Genomic DNA, 23954 nt, shown 5'->3' on the forward strand with positions numbered 1-23954 from the left:
ATAGATAGATAGATAGATAGATAGATAGATAGATAGATAGATAGATAGATAGTGTGAATGGCAACATGATAGGATCGGTGTTGTGCTGTCTTACCCAGATGGGAGCCCATAATGTATCAGCTGTATAATGGAAGAAGCAAACCAGCCGGGATGGCGAATGATTCCCATCCCAGTCAGGGCCATGGTGAAGTTGTAAATAAACTGGCACAGTTTATTCCCTGACACAGGAGATGGCAGTGCTTCTCTGGTTGGCTCCCAGTTTTGAAACCCAAAGGGGAGTACTGGGACCTGTAGTTTCAAAAAGGGAACCCTGTTGGGGTCCCTGGGTGCCACCAGAGGGCACTGACAAAAGAAGCTTTCCGTATTTCTTTTTCCCTAACCTGGAAGTGCTTCCATCAGGCTACACCTTGAAACCAGAAGTACTCCCGGGTGTTATATAAAAGGAGTCATGTCTCTTCCATTTAGAAAGTCAGAGTCAGGAGGCAGAGGATAAAACTCTCCTGGAGGAGTGGAAGGACAGGAAAGACAGAGAAAAAGAAAAAGAATATTGTATGTAATTGTGCTTCTGCAACTGTAGGAGAAGCCTGTGAGAGGTATTTGTTAATAACAAAATCTTTATTTTGAACCCAGGACTTCTGTTGGTGTTAGTGGTGCCCCCTACAATTAGCGATAGATAGATAGATAGATAGATAGATAGATAGATAGATAGATAGATAGATAGATAGATAGATAGATAGATAGATAGATAGATAGATAGATAGATAGATAGATAGATAGATACACAATTAATTATGCAATACATAATCTTTCTTTTCACTCCAATGGGATTCTTAACATCATGAGAATATTTCTGGGAAGACACAGAGTCACTTACCTGTAAACGTACAGAGCAGTCTGGTAACACATGACTTCACCAAGCTCTGTCTCCATATATTTATACAGACGCATCTTTTCAGTTCTTTAAGTGAAACCCCAAAAAATTAGGCAAGGTTAACCTCCTGCCTTCCATTTTTTATAATCACAGTGTGACTTTAATCTTGAAACAGCCCTCATCCACCATGTAAGGCAGGTTCGTGTCATGGAGATGGGATGTGCCATCCTTTGTGGCTTTAGTTTCAAGTCAGGCTGATAAAAATCACTGAATTCTTGGCCTATGGATTCATTTTACCAAGCAGAAAAAGAATCTTTGTTCCTGGTGAAGATAATTTATTAGCTCAGCTACCAAATATACAGCAGGAGATGGTGACCTTTGATTCTCAGCAGGGTCAGGGATAAAGAAAGAAGCAATCCGAGGTGAAGGATCCCCTCTGTCTTTCAATTATGCCGATCTGCCAGGAACAGCCAGGAAATCACATAGCATTATGAAGACAGATAGGTGTGTTTACTACAGGCTAAAAGTGGGAACAGACTGCTGGGATTTAACTAGCATGATATTTAATCATAGTAAACAGAAGTGTCGGAGCTCATAATGTAAAGGAGGGGACGGAATTTGGGATAAAAAGAAAATGGAACAGTGAAAACAGCCTGGATCACCTCTGAATGATAAGCATTAGGAAAAAGCAGCTCGGGTCAGTAAAGAGAGAGGACGGAGAATGTCTGGAAAATATTGTAATTGTCTGTGTCTGGGTAGAAATAAAAACAAGACCATCTGATAACTACTAAATAATAGAGCATCTGCTGCCAATAACAATTTATTTTTCATCTAATGTGTTTATCATACAGACAGAACACATTTTAAGTCCGTAACCATTCAGAAATAGAATATGCATGCATGTACACTGTGCTCAATCAAAATATAAATCTGGAGCCCCCTAAGAAAATGTAATGCCACATCAATACCTCTTGACCTTGACCAAAAAGAAACAGTGTTTTAAAATGGATGAAATAATACTAGAGATAACACAGGGAGCACGTCACAGAAAAAGCAAGACAAGTTAGCCTTTGCCTGTTGAGTGCCCAGACTGGACTTTACTTCTTCTGCACAGAATATGAAGGCATTACTTTCTTTTGAGTGTTCTTATGAAGGTATGTAATGTCACCAGGGGTCTGAGCGCCAGGATGCTCAAAGGGCTGTCTGGAGGCCTACAGGTTCTCTGAGGGCAAGTCGTGGGGCTCGAAGTATCTGAGGCACGCATTTGAGGCTGTTTTTCATGTGCACTTATGGTTTCTGGAGGCTGAATGCGGAGGCACACTTCCATAACTGCTGCAGGAGAGAGGGCAGAAGTGTTATATTTAAAATCTGAGGAACATGTCAGAAGGATAGAGAGCTCAGTTTCAGAGTAGCCAGCAAAGAAAATTCACGAGAGGCAAAACAGGTAGCCATCACGTCACCAAGACAGACGGGTATGCGCGCGTGAGTGCGAGAACATTTAAATAGGGTGGACCGCACCTGAGCAGGTGTTGGTGTACAGTGCACATCCTGACGTGATGGTTTATCTGAAGACTGTGAGTAACATAAATAAGGATTGGATAGACAAAATAGCTTACGGTATAAAACCATGGTCCAAACGCCAGGGGTAATTATTTTACCAGATCTTCAGGCTTACGTGTAGATCTGGACGGTTGATTCGCTTAGCTGTGTAGTAGAGATACGTACCGACCTTTGTGTTTAAAGTAGGTGCCTAGTTTTTCATTTTTTTTTTTTACTTTCTTAAATACAAAGTATAGGGAAAGTATTGTAATCGACCAAAAATTCAAAGTGAACGTTTTAGACCTCCCTGACTTCCTCGTATACGAAGAATAGGGAAAATATTGGAATCCTCCAAAAATTCCATTTCGAGATTTTGATGAATCTCGACATTTTAAACCTCCCCGAGTCGGAAAAATGTTTATGTGTTTGTAAACACGATAACTGGAGTACGCTTTCACTTAGGTCAACCAAATATTCCATACAAGCATTAGGTACAAAACGTAGATTTCTGTCAATTTTTGAGAAATTTCTGCTAACCGGAAGCGGTACTTTACCTTTTATTCATGCAGCTGCTGAGTCTGATTTATTCAACTTTACTTTTATAATAATTGTTCAATATATTATTAATTTGATTTGATTTGTTGTTGATGGTTCTTTAATGTAGATAATATAAAAATATAATCATTGTCTTGCGGTTTACTGGTTTCCCCATATCTGAGTATATGAGTAAGTCGAGGGGAGACCACTCCCGATTTTTTTGATTTTTTTGTGTCCTTTGTGAACTGTCTTGTAGCAGAATGAAAGAAGATGGAAGAGTTTTTTATTTTGTTCAACAATGTCCTTACTCGGGGTGTGACACAGCTAAGCCCCTCGTTCTCAATAAATCTTTGAGATGGTCTCACAGTTGGAGGGAGACAGGTTGGGAGCCTGTGCTAATAGTGCATTGCCATACCCACCACCCAACAAAAGCACCTGGATTGGGACCTGAATGCAGTGGGTGGCAACTCAGAACCACACTGGAACAGTGTGAGATTTTGTTTTTATAGTGGCTGGAGTGCCAGTCCTGCAACCAATGCCCAAGTTTTCCCTGTATGTTGGAGGACCTGCTTGTAAAACGAAGCAATTGCAAGTTAAGGGTCTTGCTCAAGGTCCCAACAGAGTACAATCAATTCTGGCATTTTCAGAATTCGAACTGGCAATCTTCCAATTAATGGTGCAGACCCTAAGCCTCTGAGCCATCGCTCCAGCATTTGGGGTCACACAAAAAATTGTTGAGGTGATCTCACAGTTAGGTTCAAATACAGAAGTAGAAGGCATAAGCTGTTATTACCTTATGAATCCTGAGCTGGTGATGACTCTTCCACAAATGAAGAGTAAGGATTTTCAGCTGCATATATTTATTTGTCAGAGAAGAGTACTACTGGTAACAAATATCAAATTCATTTGGCTGCAATTATAATTAGTTCCATCTTTTTCTAAATTCTTTCCAAATATTTTGATATTTTTAAAACTCTGTCTTCTTCCTCTTGCTTTCCTGGGTGTCTGGGCCTCACGAATTCAGTTGGCGTGTTTATGTGTGCAGTTTAGAGAGAACATAGATGAGTGGGCTTATGTTATTAATAAATAATGTGACAGCAGTAATGAAATATGACCTCTGCTGCCATTTATAATTTGTTTTACTGCCTCTTTGGTCAATGTTATATGGTCTCCTAAGTCATTAAAAATTGCGGCAGGGTCTGTAAATGGTGATTGACGCTCCTATGGTCTCCCTCCACCCCTTTCCACTTGGCCTAAGCTGGCGATAGCTACTGCCGTCACATCGCTCAACACAGAGCCTGCGCATACGTCTGAAAACACAACTAAAAAGCTGAAGGAGTGATTAGTGGGGATGCTAGGGAGAGAAACAAAGAGAGAGAGAGTGGTTTAGAAAGGCAGGAACACAAAAATAATCAAAACCATAGCATTTCTGAAAGAACAGAGAAAACTGCACCTTGTGTATGGCATTGCTCATATTTAGCTCAGATTAATAAAATGGACAATTTAAAGATAGGGGCCACCAGGGAAAAGCAACACAATATAAAGAGTGTACGGTAGGGCAAACACACAAATAGAAAGAGAAACTTTGCACTAAAATGAAGACTACTGGGGAAGAATGTCTGCCCACTGATGAATGACTGCAAACCATTTACTGAACCAGAGATTCAAGTGTTTGCCATTGTAGCAGCCGACCCCCTCGTCCAGAACGGCAGCTACACCACCAAGACCCATGGCATGGCAATCTGAGGAAACGTTAGACCAGACAAGCCATACTTCTTCCAAATAACTTCTCCCAATCAACGGTTAAATAATCAAAAAGTAAACAGTATATAAAATAATAATAATGTGCATATATATTGATTCTTCACTTTCTCCATAGCCCCACAACACACACAACCCCAAAAGTGCTATGTAATAATAAAAAGTGCATCGATAAATATACAAAACCTTCCCTTGTCCCTACACTGAACCTGAAACAAATAAGATACACAGAGAACACGAAACACACATGAAAGTCTAAAAGATTAAATGAAGGATAATTAGTGAATATGAATCTTGTCCAGCTGGAAAGTGTCTGACGATAATTATACTCAAATTAAATTGTTGGCTTTTTCCTCTCCCAAACGACAAAAAACAGTCTCACCGTATTATCCTCAGCATGTCGGAAGTTGTGGATGTCTGCCGTTGAAAGAGGCAAGCAGGAAAAGGTGTAAAGTGATCCGTATCGGTGCTCTCTCTTGGCTATTTTCTCTTCGGTGAAGTGTCGGTGTTGTAAGCGATTCCACTTTTTCCTTTCGTCCTCTTGTTTAAATAGCAATGGCCCAGATGGAATTGGGAAAACTATCACAAGGGGTCACAGTTCCACAGAGTTATGCTTCCCCCTGTGTTTCCAAGGGGACAACATTTAAACAGACACACATAGACCATATAAATGGGACAATGCTATAAAAGACGTGACTCAGCACAGGACACATTTAAGATGTTCCCATTCATGTAGCACTGCAACACCATTACAATTCCAGCCTGGTGAACATGATAGGGGTTTGTGCCTGTGGTGCTATGTGAAACCTACAATGAAGTCTCTACATGCAGCACCTGACACCAGGGTGGCTAGTAATGATCGAAATCATTCATGCAAAATTAAATTTTGAGAAATGACACATGGAAATCTGAATTCAAAGCCAAACAACACACAAAAAATGTGAATTTATAGTAAAATGATTTGGGCTAAACTGAATTTGCCTCGCAGTAAGGAGACCCGGGTTTGTTTCCTGGGTCCTCCCTGCGTGGAGTTTGCATGTTCTCCCCATGTCTGCGTGGGTTTCCTCCCACAGTCCAAAGACATGCGGGTTAGGTGCATTGTCGATCTTAAATTGTCCCTAGTGCGTGCTTGGTGTGTGGGTGTGTGTGTGCCCTGCGGTGGGCTGGCGCCCTGCCAGGGGTTTGTTTCTTGCCATGCTCTCTGTGTTGCCTGGGATTGGCTCCAGCAGATCCCCGTGACCCTGTAGTTAGGATATAGCAGGTTGGATAATGGATGGATAGATGAATTTGCATGTAAACGGCTAAAACGAAACTGCATTCACAAGTAAATGGCCCACACAAGACTGAATTTGCAGTTAAATGACTCATGTGAGACTGAGTTCTCAGCTATACGACTAATGCAAAACTATATCTGCAAAGAAATAACGCAGTGTCAGGGATGCCAGGGGCCATGACCCGGCCGGGACGCCATGAGGGACCGGATGTGGGTCTGTGCCCACCCTGGATCACGTGGGGGTCGCCTTCCTGGTTGCTTTGGGGGCCACGGGTACAGGGCATGGAAGCTCCATCCTGTAGGGGCCCGTGGTCAACCCCAGGAGGCGCCCCAATGCCTTGGGGACCTGTTACCCCAGCACTTCCGCCACACCAGGAAGTGCTGGGGGGAAGAATTAGGACGGCGCCCGGAGAGCTGCCGGGAGGACAGCCGGCACTTCCACCACGCTGGGGCGTGACCAGAAGAGGAATGCCGGGAACACCTGGGGCTCATCCGGGGACTCTATAAAAGGGGCCGTCTCCCATCATTCGAGGCTGGAGTCGGGAGGTGGAAGGACGAAGCTCAGGAGAGCTGTGGAGGTGGCCCGAATTGTGGCCAGGATTGTGTGATTGGGGTAATTGTGCACGTGACTGGGGTCTTTGTGACCAATTTCATACTTGTAAATATTGTAAATAAACGTGTGGTGTCTGTGTCCGGGCCGGGTTCACAGAAGACATAATCTGAATTTAAAGGAAAACAAAACGACAAATGCCTAAAGTGAATTCAAAGTAAAACAACTCACAGAAATTTGAATTTGTAGCGAAATGACATATGCAAAACTGAATTCAAAGGTAAATGGCTCATGCAAAACTGAATTTGCAGGGAAATGACAAACGCAAAATGGAATTCTCAGCTAAATAACTAATGCAAAACTAAATTTGCAAAAAAAATGACATACATATAATCTAAATTCACAGCAAAACAACTTACACAAGTTTGAATGTGTAGCGAAATGACTCGTGCAAAACTGAATTTGAAGAAAAATGGCTGAAATGAAACTGAATTTGCAGATAAAAGGCTCATGCAAAACTGAATTTGCAGCAAAACGTTGCATGCGAAACTGAATTTGCAGCAAAATGGCTCACACAAAACAGAATTTTCAGCTATATAAGTAGTGCAAAACTAAATTTTCAGAGAAAATACACACGTATAAACTGAATTCACAGCAAAGCAACTCACACAAATTTGAATTTCTAGCAAAACAGCTTGTGCAAAACGGAATTTGCAGGTAAACATCTTATACAGAACTGAATTTGCAGGTAAAGGCTAATGTAAAATTGCATTTGCAGTGAAACAGCACATGCGAAACTGAATTATCAGCTAAATGACTCATGAAAAACTAAATTTACAGAGAAATAACACATGTATAATCTGAATTCACAGAAAAACAACTCACAATAACAAATTTGAATTTGTCATGAAATGACTCATGCAAAACAGAATTTGCAGCAAAACTGCATTTACAGCTAGACGACTCATGCGAGACTAAATTTGCGGTGAAACGACTCACGCAAAAGTGAATTCTCAGCTAAATGACTTTTGCGGACGTGAATTTTTAGCAAAATTCAAGGTTGCACTTTGCAAAAAAATGTATGAATGTTCATATTGGGAACTATTACAAATACATTTGGGTGAATATCTCAACCAGTTAGGTGCATAATTAACTCTCAAAATTATTTTAGATTTGAAAAAATTACCAGCAATGCACTGGCGCCCTGCCTGGGGTTTGTTTCCTGCCTTACGGCCTGTGTTGGCTGGGATTGGCTCCAGCAGACCCCTGTGACCCTGTAGTTAGGATATAGTGGGTTGGATAACGGATGGATGAATGGATAAATTACCCATCACCATGACACAGAACCCTTCAGAATCTACATGCCACAAATGAGATTGTTTTATACATGAAGAATCTCACACCTCTGTTCTTTTTTTTTTTTATAAATGGAATGAAAAATTTCAATCTCTTTGAAAATGAAAGTGGCCCTTACTTGTTAAAAGAGTGTCCTGTAAAAATATTACTTTAGGATTTAGGTCTGTTGCAAAAAAATTAATGTGTAAAATAAATTGCATTTCACTTCCAGAGAAAATTGGGCCATTCACAAAAGTAGAAAGACTTTCAGTTTCTGTCTTTATCCATTAATTCCATAAGCATCTGCCTATCATTTAGTATTTAGATAAAGATCTCTAGTGAAAGATAAATCACTAGAAGTGTGCATATCCTCAGCTAGGATAAGGTGGTTACCTGGTGATGGTGGGCATGGTGTAAGTTGAGTTCTCCTTCAGATGTGTCTAGGACTTGATTAGAGTCCTCCTGTTGCAGACTGGATTGACTTGACATTGTTAAGAAAGGTACAAAGTACAACAATTCACACTACTTGCTGTTCAGGGCAAAAATCAAGTCCAGAACACCAAGGAACTCGCTGTAGACCTTAGTGATTAAATTTTGGTTTATGAATGTCAGTCGTGGCCTCAATTATTGTGAAATGGATGAAGTTTGAAACCACCAGGACTCATCCTAGAGTTGTCCAACCAGCCAAACTGAGTACCAAGAAACAATGGACTTTGTCCAGGAAGTGAACATGAAGCCAATAGTCACTCTAACAGAGCTTCAAAAGTCATCTGCTGAGATGGGAAAACCTTTCAGAAAGACGACTGTATCAGCACCATCAATCAGGATTTGATGGAAGAGTGGCTAGACAGAAGTCATTCTTAAATTAAAGGCAATAGACAGCCAGTTTGGACTCTGAGAGCATAAGTTAAACGATTCTCTGTTCAGATGAGATAAAAATCAAACTCTATGGGCAGAATTCCAAGCATTATGGCTGGCAAAGTCATCTCCTGCATAATACCATCCCTATGGTGAAACATGGTGGTGGCTATGGTGGCACTTCTTATTGACTGGGACAGAAAGAATGGTCAAAATTAAGTGAAGGATGAATGCAGACCAATACAGAGAGTTCTTTGAAGGGTACCTGCTCCAGAGTGCAAACAACAGCAGTCTGAGGCCACAATTCACATTTCAGGAGGACAATGACCTGAAGCATACAGTCAAGACAACACCAGAGTGGCTTCAGGACATGTCACAGACTGTCCTTGAGTGGCCAAGCCAAAGCCCAGACTTAAACCCAACAGAACATTTGTGGAGAGACCTAAAGATGGCAGTTTACGGTCACCTCCTAACCATACTTGAGAGGATCTGCCAGGAAGAATGGAATAAACTGCCCAAATCCAGGGGTGCAGAGCTGGTAGAGACTTACCCAAGAAGACTCAAAGCTGGAATGGCTGCCAAAAGGCCTTCTACAAAGTAATAAATTAAAGGTCTGAATATTTCTATGAATGAGAGAATTCATGTTTTTGATTTTCCCAAAAATGTGTAAACCTTCTGAAAACACAAATTCATTTTTTACTTTTGGGTTATTGAGTGTAGATTGATGGACAACATTGGCAAATGTATCCATTTAAAACAAAACTACAACACAATAAAGTGTGCAGAAAGTGAACAGGTCTGAGATCTTTCTGAATTCACTTTACGTAATAAAAATAAAAAAATTGAAGGAAAAAGAAAAAAATATCAGTAAAAGAAACTTGATTGAGCCTGAAATGTGAAATCCATGTTAATCTGGCCCAGACACTGACAGACACCAGGCACAAGCCAAGCAACACATGTATTTTACTTACAAGGGGGGGACTCTTTCCCTTAATTCCCCCTACAGCAAGCACAGTACAACAAAACACAATATACAGCACACAATTCCTTTTCTGCTCTTCTCTTTTGTCCTTTTTGTCCTCCTCTGGCCAGCTTCATCCTACTTCCTCCCGACTCTGACTCCTCGAGTGAGGTGAGATGGCTCCTTTTATGTTGCACCTGGGAACACTTCAGGTGGCCCATCAGCATTATCTGGAAGTACCCCCTAGGTGTGGTGGAAACCCAAAGTAGTGCTCTGCAGCTCCCCCTGGTGGAAACTATGAGGACTGCACCAAACTCCAACTCCTATGGAGCCCTGTGGGAATCTGAGGTGCTACGGCCACCCCTTGGGATAGTGTCCAGTGCACATCTGCTCCCTGGGTCCTTCCAGTATAATCGCTTACCAGTCTCGAAGGGACCCCTGCCGTCAATCACACCATATATTTTCTAAGATCTTGTTTATCAAATCCCAGTTTGCTTCATTTAGGAAAACAATTTTCTTTGCCTCTTCTGAAGATGTAAGTTGCCATTCACCTGAGCAGTAAACAAAAAAACAACAACAAAACATCCAAAGGATAGCAATCTACATGAATTTACAAAGTACCTTTCACTGTAAGCTCCATTACACAATACAGTATAATGGCTTTGCTGTTTTCTTTCTTCGACTACATTATTCTGAAAGCTCTTTTAACGCAGATGTAGCAAATCATTCCAGGCAAATACAACAAAGAGGAATCTTCCCCTCAGAAGATGATCGGGCTGCTGCTGTCACTTTAGTTAATGAACAGCTCTTTACAGCATCATGTTACAAGTTAAGAGAGCATGGTAGAGCATTTCTAATTTTAAGAGTTTCATTTTATTTACGTATGTTTTTTTGTGAGTTTCTCGCCTTCTGTATTTTATGGAGGGTCAATGCCCAGTTTGAAGGATTTTTTGGCCCCTGTATGTTGTGTCTACAAAGATTAATGTAATTTATTTTTGACAAAGAATGCAAGTTGACGTGCATATTGCTGTTACAGTACTGGGAATTAATATAGCTTTAGTACGGGGCTGCGGTGGGATTTCATCTTAGAATGCAATTATGTTCATATTGATGAACGTAGAAATGGGACTGCATTTCAACAGATGTCGACTTTCTCAGAGAATGACTGCTTAGTTAATTGTCTACATCTTATATAAACAGAAGAGGGTGGCCTTTAAATTTTAATAAACTCCTTCAGCTAATGGATGGATGGATGGATGAATGGATGAAGAAAGACTATGAAACGTGCATAAACTTACAGAAGTGACTATCGGTGTTGAAATGAAAAAGTTAAATTACCTGAGCTTACATGAACTCAACAGAAATGGCTGAAAGGCAATACAAGGAAAACTCCATTCGGATTAGGTTAGGTAAACTTCATTAACCCCAAGGGGAAATTTAGATGAATACACCAGGAAAAACATCAAAACAAAGATAATGACTCATGGAGCAAATATATAATCAATCACCCAATCGATCAATCTACGAGGAACGTTCAGAAAATTTCCACACTTGTTTTTAACTCTCTTTATTAATAATTTTAAAAACAAATGACATCACTTTTCTGCATAATCACCTTCTTTTGCGATGGAATTTTCCCAGCGTCATACCAACTTTTTAATACCCAATTACTACTCCTCCCGCCTTCACTGTTTCCAACGAAAATATAAATGCACGGAATCTTTTTGAACATCCCTCGTATATATATATATATATATATATATATATATATATATATATATATATATATATATATATATATATATATAGTGGGCTATGGCCGGCCAGTCATCACGGCCAATACCCCCAGGCCGCCAGGTGGAGCTCTCCCTGCAGCATGGAGGTGCCCCGAATGCCAGCAGGGAATCATGGACATTGGAGTTTTCCTTTACAGACCTGTTGGATACCTTGTGGGCCAACAGAGGACGCTGCAGGGAGGCCCAGAGACTCTTACGTACCCTATAACCCAAAAGTACGTCTTAGTCACAGCGACAGGGGAAATGACGTACTTCCGGGATGAAGAAGAGGAGTTTTCATCTAAGGTGATAGGAAGTCACATGGACTGCGGATTCAGAAGCACTTCCGGGTCACGAACTATAAAAGGACTGTGGGAGATCCCAGACGTTGAGCTGAGATGGGTGGCAGGGTGGCAACGCATCTGGGAGTGGAGGATTTATTGATTATTGTATTGTAGAGTATTTAACGAGTATTATGGAGAGGAGGGTGCTTTGTGCACTATTGTGTCCTAATAAAACAAATTATTGGACTTTTACCAGGTGTCTGGCATCTAGTCTGAGGATTCAAGGGGACAACAGCGCCCCCAATCTGTCACAATATATATATATATAAAGAATCCAACATCTGTCTGTATATATATATATATATATATATATATATAGTCACGCTTGGGTCACAGATTTGCACAGAGACACAGGAGGTTGTGCAAATAAGAAGGATTTTTATTCAAACACCGCAAACACATGAGCTTAAAAGTGCTCCATGACAAGTCAGAGATGACAGTTCTGCTAGGAGCAGAGAGAGATAAAAGCAATCAATCAATTCCAAATCTGACAGGTGCTGCGCAAGGCTTATAAGTCAGTGGAGTACCGCGCGAGGCTTGTATTATGCGTTATTGTGCAAAGATAAGGAGCAATGTGAGGGTACTCAGTGTTTCAGGGTTTGTGGTTTTCCCAGGGGTGTCTGTATCTATTTGGGGTGTGATCAGCCCTCCAGCTCACACCCTCCACCTCAGCTTTATTCACATTCCTGTGAATCAAGCGACTCTCTGTACCAAGTTCATGTTCATGTAGTCGGGATAATACGTCTGCGTTGACGTGTTCAGAACCTGGTCGGTGCTTTACTGTGAAACTGTAAGGTTGTAAACCCAGAAACCATCTCATTAGACGAGAGTTTGTATCTTTCTGTCGGTACAACCACTGAAGTGGAGCATGATCAGTTACCAAAGTGAAGTTTCGTCCCCACAAGTAATAGCGAAGCGCTTCCACAGCCCACCTAATTGCCAAGCATTCTTTCTCAATTGTAGAATAATTACGTTCCCTAGGAAGTAATTTCCTACTCAAATATGTGATTGGATGTTCTTCTCCATCAAAAATTTGTGACAGGACTGCGTCCACACCAAATGCACTTGCATCTGTTTGCAAGATAAAATCTTTTGTGAAATCCGGGTTCCTTAGAACCGGGTAAGAAGACAATGCTTTTTTTAAATCGCTGAAAGAACGTTCGCAATTTTTTATCCACAAGATAGGTCGGTTTTTTCTGCCTCTAGTAAGTTCTGTAAGAGGAGCAGCTCCATGTGCAAAATTTGGAATGAATTTTCTGTAGTAACCAGCAGTCCCAGAAAGCGCGTACTTGTTTCTGTGTCTCAGGTCTCGGGTAAACAAGCATTTCTGCTATTTTCCTTAACTGCGGCCTAAGTAAACCCTTGCCCATAGAATAGCCTAAGTAATGAGTCTGGACATGCCTAGTTTACATTTCTTAGGGTTAGCAGTAAGGCCAGCCTGTCTCAAGCTTTCAAGAACGGCTTGAAGCCACTCTAAGTGTGTTTTCCAATCATTGCTAAAAATCACGACATCGTCAAGGTATGCCCCGGAATATTCAGAATGAGGGCACAGGATCTGATCCATCATACGCTGAAAAGTTAGAGGTGCCCCGTGAAGACCAAACGGGAGTCTTGTAAATTCATAGAGTCCGTCAGGAGTCGCAAATGCCGTTTTCTCACAACTGCTAGCCTCTAAAGGCACCTGCCAATAGCCTTTCGTGAGATCTAGCGTGGAGATATAGCTTGCCTGACCCAGTTTTTCCAACAGTTCATCGACACGGGATAAGCATCGAATTTAGAGACCTTATTGAAGCGTCTGAAATCGATACAGAACCAAACCGAACCGTCTTGCTTTGGGACTAATACGACTGGGCTGCACCAGTCACTTTACTTTCACGAATTACACCCAGTGTCAGCATCTTTTTACCTCTTCACGCACAATATTTCGCGCTTCCGTATCCGAACGGCCGCATCTGTCTGCGAACATCAGGTTCAGTGGTTCAGTGGTAATTTTATGTTTTGTAATGTTAGTCTTGCCTGGTAAATCTGAAAAGACATCAGTGTTCCGTTCTATCAAAGATAACAGTTCTGTCTTTTGCGTGTCAGTAAGATCGTTACCAATGGTAACATCGGTCTGAGAAACAGCAGCCAAGGAAGTGTTAACCTCTTGTCGGTCGTGCCATTCCTTCAAGAGGTTAAAGTGTAAAATCTGGAATGGTTTGCGCGGCCTGGTATTCTAACCTTGTAATTTACGGACTCATACGCTCCTCAATAATGGCGGGCCCTGCCATTTAGCTAAGAATTTGTGTGGATCCGAGGGAACCAGTACCAAAACACGATCGCCAGGTTTGAACTCACGGAGCGTACTGCGCCTATCGTAAAGACGCTTCTGAGTTTCCTGTTCTCGTTGTTGGTGTTCCACAGCAATAGAGGAAAGCATAGAAATTCTGTCTTGCAACGAAATTAGTCGATCTGCAAAGCTTGGACCTTGAGCTGTTCTCTCGCTTCCTATCCATTCCTCACATACAGTACCACATCCAGGATGCCTCGCAGCCGCCTGCCGAATAACCACTCGAAGGGACTCAAGCCAGTGGACGCCTGTGGTGATTCTCACACCGCGTACAAAACAAAAGGTAGGACAGTGTTCCATGTTGTGGGATCATTATGAGCAACTCGCCTGATCATCTGTTTCAATGTTTTGTTAAATCGCTCGGTTAAACCATTCGTTTGAGGATGGTAAACAGTAGTACTCAATTTCTTAATAGCAAAGCTGTCACACAATTGTTTCATCACGAGAAGTGAAAGGTGTGCCTTGATCAGTTAAGATTTCTCTAGGGATACCAATACGAGTAAAAGTTTCACATAGTGCTTTGGCTACAGCCGAAGAGTTGGCCTTTTCAGCGCACTCATTTCTGGATATCGTGTCGCATAATCAACCAACACCAGCAAATATTGGTACCCATCCTTAGTCTTAGGTAATGGTCCCACAATATCTAATCCCACACGCTGAAAGGGAACTTCCAATATGGGCATAGGACAAAGGGAGCCGAGGAGGCTTATAAGCAGAGACGATCTGGCAGTCTGGACATGAAGTACAAAATCGTTCAACATCTTTTCCCATATTAAGCCAATAAAATCGTTTTGATAACCGGTCTCTAGTTTTGTCGGCACCGAGGTGTCCCCCCAAGATGTGTGAATGTGCCAGATGCAAAACAGTTTTCCTATGTGCTTCAGGTACCACCAGTTGTTCAATAAATTCCCCCTCCAAATGATCTGAGATCACTCTGAAAAGGCAACCGTCCTTTTCTATAAAGTGTGGGGTTTTCACACCCCCGGAATTACGCTCTTGGTAATAAGAGTCATTAGCAGAGCGAGCCTGTTTAAATGCATATTCTAATGAGCTATCAGTATGCTGCAAACGCACAAAATCTGATTGTTCGTTAACGCTCGGTTTGTGTTCGGAGGCGTTTGCAATCTGGGAAGATGTAGAAGGACCAGCCCATTCTGGAAGATTGTCGGGGTGACCTCCTCCGTCTCGCTGGAGAGATCGGGTTCAATATCTAAGTTGGGCTCTAGATTTTCCCGGCCGCTACCAGTTCTTCGTCTTGGTTTTCTTCTTCTTCTCCCCCCCACTAAGTTCATTAGTGGACTGGACTACTGGTCCCTTACATTTATTAATCAGTTTCGGAAAAAGGGCATTTCTCCGTCCTATGAGTAATGGCCAAGGGCACGAGTCTGAAACGGCAGACCAAACCTTAAAGTGGCGACACCTATAAGTTAAAGGAAGAAGTAAAGTCTGATAATCTTTAACATCACCATGTACACAGCGTATTTTTACAGTCTCACAGTCTCTAAGGCATTGTTCATTAAGACAGTCTCGTCTCACAATACAAAGGTCACTTCCGAGTCTAACAATGCTGAGATTTCTCTGCCCCCCAATTTCACCGGGATCAACAAGCCATCTTTTCCATCCGGATATGTAATAGTTGAGCAACAAATCTCGGCCAGTCCAATCTCCATTGAATGAGCTGGAGACAAGCGACATTCTCTTGTCAAATGGCCGAGTTGATCACACCAGAAACATCTACGGTCGGCTCCGTTTCCGAAATATCCTCTGTGAAGTCCACGTCGACGTGCTCTGTAGTGTCCACGGTTTCCTCGGCCCACGGTTGCCGCTGTCTCCCTAGAAACAGGCGTCTCATCTACGACTGGATTTCCTGGGTCCTGCAGCTTGTTGATCAAAGCGACGAGAATGTCCTGGACGTTCGTTCACAGGTTGCGAAGCAGCACGAAATCCACCTCTCTTTCTCCAAGCGGACTGTGAACCCTCTAATCGTCTGGACATAATCGTTAATGATTTAATATCATGACGTAGAAATTCATCTCGAAGAACTTCAGGTATGCCGGCCAGTAATATATTCACGACAACTGTTTCCATCACGTCTCCTTCAAACCAACAGTGCACTTTATGTATCAAATCTTGAATTTGCACACGGATTGGGTCATCCATGTTTAGTTTCCAGTCTTCAAGTGTATAAGTTTTAGACCTCTGAAATAAGTCTTCGGCGGCATCCATCTGTGCAACCACTTCTGGTACCACTTGTCACGCTTGGATCACAGATTTGCACAGAGACACAGGAGGTTGTAGAAACAAGAAGGATTTTTATTCAAACACCACAAACACATGAGCTTAAACGTACTCCATGACAAGTCAGAGATGACAGTTCCGCTAGGAGCAGAGAGAGATAAAAGCAAACAATGAATTCCAAATCTGACAGGCGCTGTGCACGGCTTTTAAGTCGGCGGACTACCACGCGAGGCTTATATTACACATTATAGTGCAAGGATAATGAGCAATGTGTAGTCAGTGTTTCAGGGTTTGTGGTTTTCACAGGGGCGTCTGTATCTATTTGGGGTGCGATCAGCCCTCCAGCTCACAATATATATATATATATATATATATATATATATATATATATATATATATATATATATATATATATATATATATATATATATATATATATATATATATATAAAAATCCAAGATCCATGAGAGAGACACTGCGGGCTGAGGGGAGGGTGTGGTGGGGCCCTCCTTACTCACGCACCATTCTCCGTTGGAGTCGATCTATCTCTCACCATGTGTTGCAGTGTACTTTGCCTCCGTTTAGCTAGCGATACCTGTTTCTTCAACAGACATTATCATCTAGAGATTGTTAAAGAGTAACATTGATGTTTTTGAGATAGAGAGATCACATTGGCAGAGATATCACGGCCATGTGCTCTTCTCCCCACATGGAGGACGCGTTCAGGTCAGAGCTGAACTCGTTCAGATACAGTGCCAACATTTGAGGTTGGAGCGTACCTACCTTTACGCTTGGCCAAAATTACATTTCTTTTTATTTTTATTATCAATTTTAAAATTTTGTCCTGTTTCACTACTATGTGGGCAGAGCCGCGGGGGACAGCTAGTACATAATAAATGTGTATTGTGCAGAAATTGCAAAATGAATGTGAAGGATATCACCATTTAGATTGGGGTGTCGAGAGGAAGCAGTGAAGTGCCTGATAGCAGTGGGCTGAAATGACCTCCCAGCGGCTAAAAGCAGGAGTTTGTGAGTTCAGATCCTGCCACTATGTGACCCTGAGCAAGACACTTCACCTTCGCCAACTGGAAAAAGAAAAAAAAAATGTAACCAACTGTATGTTAAATGTTTTAATTTGCTTTGGATAAAAGTGTCAGCCAAATAAGTACATGTAAAAGTACTTCAGGAGAGCGCCTCCTGGAGGACATAGAGGGGATTACATCATGATGGCATCCAATTTTGCCATCATTCTCTTTTCCACAACAGCTTCCAGTGTGTCCAGGGTTCGACCTGTGCTGGAGCAGACTTTCCTGATAGATTTGTTCAGGCATTTTGAATCTTTTGAACTCAAGTTACTTCCGTGTAAAAAACTGGTTGAAAATTTAGGGTTGAGGCTATTGGAAAGCCCATTGAAATATTTATAATAATAACTAGCCGTCCCCCGTGGCTTTGCCAGTGTAGTAGTGAAACAGGACAAACTTTAAAAATCAATAATCAAACAGGTATTGCTAGCTAAGCGGAGGCAAGTTACACTCCAAAACACAGAGGTACACCGACTCGAATGGAGGCTGACATGTGAGTGAGGAGGACCCCGCCCGACTGCTCACTCCCGACGTCATGCTTTCCCATCCCCTCGGCCCGCAGCCCCTGTCTCGGATTAGTATGAATGTATCGCTCCTGCAAGCGAATTATGATATTTAGCACAATGAGAGAAGTCGCAAAATCAAATTGGAACGTTCAAGCAAATTCTAGAAAAAAACCCAATCTAAATCCGTTAAGTAGTTCTCTCGTGAAAAGCAGACAGACAGACATTCTATTTTATAAATAGAGAGATAATTATTCTTTACATTTATATATTACTTTTCAAAGTGATTTACATAGTGAAAGGGGAGCCACTTCAACTAACACTAATGTGCAGCACCCACCTGGATGATGTAATGGCAGCCATTTTTGTGCCAGTAAGCTCACCACACATTATCTATTAAGTGCTGAAGTGGTGAGAGAGATAGTCAGTTAGAGACAGTGGATGATTAGGGGTCCAGAATGACTAGGCCATGTTAAGCAATTTATCTTGGACATCAGGATACATCCTGCTCTTTATAACTACAGAGATTCAGGACTCCAGTTTTATGTCTCATCCAAAGGATGGCACCATTTTTACAGCACAATGTCCTTGTCACTGCACTGGGGCATTGGGAACCACACACAGGTGATAGGGAAAACGTCCCAACACCTCTTCCAGCAGCAACCATCCTGGATGGTCTCCCATTCAAGAATTGGCCAGGCCTGAACATGCTTAGCTTCAGCTGGTTGAACATTTCCATCAGCTTTCTACATACATTGAAAGGAAGTATTACCATTGAAACTGAAAAAACTCAAAGAAGAAACGATTCAAGATAACGCTGAAAGGCCTTTTTAGCCATATGTGTGTAAAAGTTTCTCTCACTTGTTCTCAATATCTTCTTCAGTCCACAAGGTTGGTCTTTCCAGTTGATTTTTTTGTAAATGCTCAATTGTAGATACAGTTAACAATAAGATAGTCACCTGCTTCTCTCTTGTGATGTTTATAGATTTTAGCTCTGCATTTCATAATATTAATCCATTTTTGATGTAGAACAGGCTCTCCATGTTTCCTTCCTTCCATCTATCAGTTGATTATAAATGTCCTCTCTAACAGGAGGAAGCAAGTGAAGCTGGGGAGATATTTCTCTGACTCCATGACCATCAGTCTTTTGGATGACACGACCCTCAGTGGACTCATCTCTAATCCAGACAAGTCTGCCAATAGGAGGGGGAGATTGGTCATCTAGTGCCTTGGTGCAATAAGTACAACCTGGAGCTCAATATCCAGAAGACAGTGGAGAAGGTAACAGATTTCAGGAGGAGTCTACCCCATTGTCCCACTCGCCAGTACACACAGTGGAGTCTTTCCATTTCCTTGATGCTATTACATGCTTAGGATTTTAAGTGGGTGATGAACAGTTTGCTCATTAAGATTTCTCACATGAAGATCTTTTTTCTGTGGCAGCTAAAGAAGTTCAGCCTGCCAGTGACAATAATGGTGCATTTTTAGAAGGTGGAGTGGTGGCTCTGACACTAGGGATCTGCACTGGCAATCGGAAGGTTGCTGCTTTGAATCCCATATCTGCTGGGCCCTTGAGCAACCTGCAATTGCTCCGTCCTGGGTATGACGTTAATCTGCATCCATCCCTCCTCATGTAGGCCCTCCAACCTGCAGGGAAAAAAATTGGGGATTGATGGCAAAATTGGCACTCCAGCTACTATAAAAAAAAAAACCTCACACTGCTCCACTCCATCTGAACTAGTGTGGTGCTGAGGTTTTACCCGTTGCATGACTGCACTCGGGTCCTAATCTCGATCCTGAGTTGGTTTGTTGTATGGTGAGTGCAGCAATGCACTGTGCGTGCTCCTAACCTCCTCACCACTGAGTCCATTCTCAGTTGTTGCATCACAGCCTGGTATGCTGCTGCCATGGTCAAGAGTATGTCAAATTGCAGCATGTCATCCAAAATACGGACATGGACTATCTAGGACCCCTCCTTCTGGCAAGAGAAAAAGTCTATTATGATGCCGCCACAAGAACAGCTATTTCCATACTGAAGTGCTTTTTATACAAATGCATGAGGCTTGTTGATTTTATGATTTATTTACTCATAGTGTCTTTTGTGTGTTTATTCTTATTGTTTTTTTCTCGTTTTATATACTGTATATATCCCTAACTCAAATTCTTCATGTAAACAGAATCATCTGCATCTTAACATCAGAAATACCAAGGATCTGGTTACTGACTTTTGTTGCACAAAACAGCCTCTATGCCCGGTCATTATTGAGGGATTTCATATGGAGGTGGTCCACTCCAACAAGTACTTGGGGGTCCACATCAAAGACAGGTTGGACTAGTCTTGTAACAGAGAGGAATTATATAAGAAAGGGCACAGCAGCCTCTTTCTCTTAGGAGATTGTGATCCTTTAATGTGGGTAATGACATCCTTCACATCTTCTAACACTCTGTGATGGCCACTGTGATTCTCTACACTCTAGGGAATGGCCCACCGAATCAACAGACTAATTAGGCAAGCTCAGTTATGGGACACACTCTGGACCCCCTGGAGGTCATAGCAAAGGAGATCATTAGAACAAAACTGACTGCCATTATGAACAATGCTGCACATCCTGACACACCAACACTAAGGACTTTCAGCTAACGAATCATTCAGTAGAAGTGTGACAATAAACACAAGTGGGGGGCAATTGTCTTGATTTTTAGTCGTTCTGGTGTGCATTTATCTATGTATGTATTTATTTAAAGAGCTCCTGTAAAAAAATAGATTTCCCCCTTTCCTACTTCCCACTTTTTTGTTCTTGATTCAAGTAGAGGGGTGTAGGCATAGTGGCTAGTGGTTTTGTGGAACTTTATCTGTTGTAGAAAACATTGCTGATAAGTTAGATCTTATTCCTGTGTACTGTATAAATTAACTTCTATAAAAACCCCAACTGAGATAAAAGTCTATCTATCTATCTATCTATCTATCTATCTATCTATCTATCTATCTATCTATCTATCTATCTATCTATGCTATCCTGCCTACTATACTGCAATCTATCTATCTATCTATCTATCTATCTATCTATCTATCTATCTAAGATTCACACTGTCTCAGTCAGTTAATATTTTATTTTGTTGAGAGGACTATCTAATCTAATCTAGTGCATGTAAATGTATATGTCGAGTAAAGTTCAGTCCTGATTTCAATTCCAATCCCGATCCTTTCCCTCTATTCTAATGTGTAATTATACAAGTAAAGTCAGGAAACCTGAGCTAATCACTTACAGTATGTTCCAGATTTAAGTAAAAGAAGTAAAAACATTAGGTTTGAATACATAATGGGAGGTCTGAAATTCAAAAGTACAACTTATGAGGAGTTCCTGTGAGTCATGATGAACATGATAGGAATTAAATGCATTGCATTTGTCAACCAAATAGATTTGCATCATAAACTTTTATAGTAGTGAAAAACGAATTGACTTTGTTATTCCAACAGATGGCACTTCACAAATAGTAGCACTGCTTTTACAAATCCCATACTAAATGACATATAGCAGAGACATAGCAATCAGACGGACACACAGATGCACAAACACACACACGTGGACACTTCAACTAAGGTGGATAAGGTGATTTCTGTCCTTTTAGAAGTTATTCTCTGTTAGATGTATTCTTTCTGCAGTGAAGTGAGATTATCTGGTTGCTACAGTATGTTCCTGTTATGTGCCATCTGTATTCGTTAGATAACAGAGATAAAGCTGACCCATCACATACCTTTGTAGTAAAAAAATGTATTGCAACAAATTTTAGGAGTGCAAACCCAGATGTCCCTGTTTACTTGATGAATTCAACAAAAATAATATGCAATGGCATTCAAAAAGAAAACAGAAATGCTGCCCCTTAACAAGGGCCAGCTCAGTCAAACAGACTAGATCGACTATAAACAGCCTGTGGGGCTCTTCTTATTGGTCACTTGAACAAGAAATGACACCTCCTTCCAGGTGGTCTCTCTTTTATGGCCAAGGGACTGGAAGGGGAGGAGTCAGTTGCCTTCATTGGGTGGTGTCTATGGTCTATGGAGGAAGAAGAAGACCAGACAGTTAGCGGCAGGGCACCCTCTTGGATTGGTGTGGTAGCACATACCTGGGAAGACGTTGCAGGGTGACCCTCTGACATGCACTATCTATCTATCTATCTATCTATCTATCTATCTATCTATCTATCTATCTATCTATCTATCTATCTATCTATCTATCTATCTATCTATCTATCTAGCATACTATGTTATCCTGCCTACTATACTAAAATCTATCTATCTATCTATCTATCTATCTATCTATCTATCTATCTATCTATCTATCTATCTATCTATCTATCTAAGATACACACTGTCTCAATAAGTTACTTTTTTTATTTTATTGAGAGGACTATTTAATCTAATCTAGTCCATGTAAATGTATATGGCGAGTAAAATTCAATCGTCATTTCAGTTCCAATCCCAATCCTTTCTCTCTATTCAAATGTGTAATTGTACAAGTAAAGTCAGGAAGCCTGAGCTAATCACTTACAGTACGTTCCAGATTTACTCTTCCATTACAGAGCCTAATTTCTATGGTCTATACCAGCTTGACTTACCTGTTCCTCACTTTTACTTTCTAGAATTCAATTTCAGCCATCTTGTCTACAGCTCACCCTCTTCAAGGTCATCTGTTCTAGTGCTTCTCTTTAGGATCCTCTCAATGACTTTTTGCCAGTTCAATGTCATGGGCAATTCAAGGTTGGAATCTTGTGTGAGGCAGCAATGAACGACAAATTTCAGTGGCACAAACAGCGCCTAATTTTTATTTGAACGCAATCCCTATTATTGGACCTCATGCTTGTCAAGAGGCATTCAGAATCTGCTGACATGGCACTCCTCCTGCATTAATCTTCATCTTTCGTCTTATTTTTTCACTTTCAACTTACTTTTGCCTTGGATGCTTCTAGAGAATGCACTTAGACTAAAATTCCGTTACATAATGTTTTACTGTTTGTGACATCTCTCATCTTATTCAGCCTACACATGTGTAACGGTAATTGTCTGTATGCCTATTTGTGTGTGTTTCTGTGTAACTAAGACTTCGTGTGCCAAAACATTCACCATGGAGATGATGAGATCATACGACATTTAATTTTAATTATTATTAACTGTAGTATTTATACATAAGTAGTTCCTATGTAAGGATAAGATGTTTTTTCCAAAGAGTTTAAATGTTTCTAGATGTTTTGGTGCCTTTCTTTCGATATGGGTATACTGTGGTGTTGGAAACAAAGGTGTAAACGAGCCCCAAACCCCAACATGAACACACATTTTACACTCTCGGGTTCAAATAAAGGTTGATTTAATGACCAGACTCTTCCAGCCAGTAACAAAAGCACAATAAACACAGGTTTTCTTTTCTCCAAAATTCAATTCACCACTAAAATTTCTCTCACCACCGCACTGACCTTCTCCTCCAGTTGAGTGTTGCCTCTCTACCTCCCAGCTCCGACTTGCCCGGCCATGTGAGTGCGGTCTCTTTTATTAAGGACCTGGGAGTATTTTCGGTGCCAGGGCCACTGCCCGATGGAAGCACTTCTGGGTCATTTGAAAGTCCATTACAGCAGGGGGTTTGTCTCCCTGTAACGCCCTCTTGTGGCACCCAGTGACCCTAACAGGGTTGCTCTGCTGGAATACATTTCCCTGCATGCCCTGCTGGCTTTCCACTAGTTACTGATATTCGGTGGGCTGCCCGTCCTTCCTTTCTGTTCCTTCCTTCCAGGTCTGCTACTTCTTTCCTCCCTGACCAGGATGCTTATCTGCCTATTAGGAGTCTTCCGGGTAAGGAATCATCCTCTCTCTTGGCTGGGATGCCCGTCCAGCCCATGTGGCATCTCCGCTGTACTATTCACTTTGTGCTGATTGGAGGAAATTGATGTGATTTACAGTTAGGTTATGCAAATTATCATAACCTTCATAAACTCAAGCTCCCCCAT

Source organism: Polypterus senegalus, chromosome 10 (assembly GCF_016835505.1).
Source record: "Polypterus senegalus isolate Bchr_013 chromosome 10, ASM1683550v1, whole genome shotgun sequence".
NCBI classification, from domain to species: domain Eukaryota; kingdom Metazoa; phylum Chordata; class Cladistia; order Polypteriformes; family Polypteridae; genus Polypterus; species Polypterus senegalus.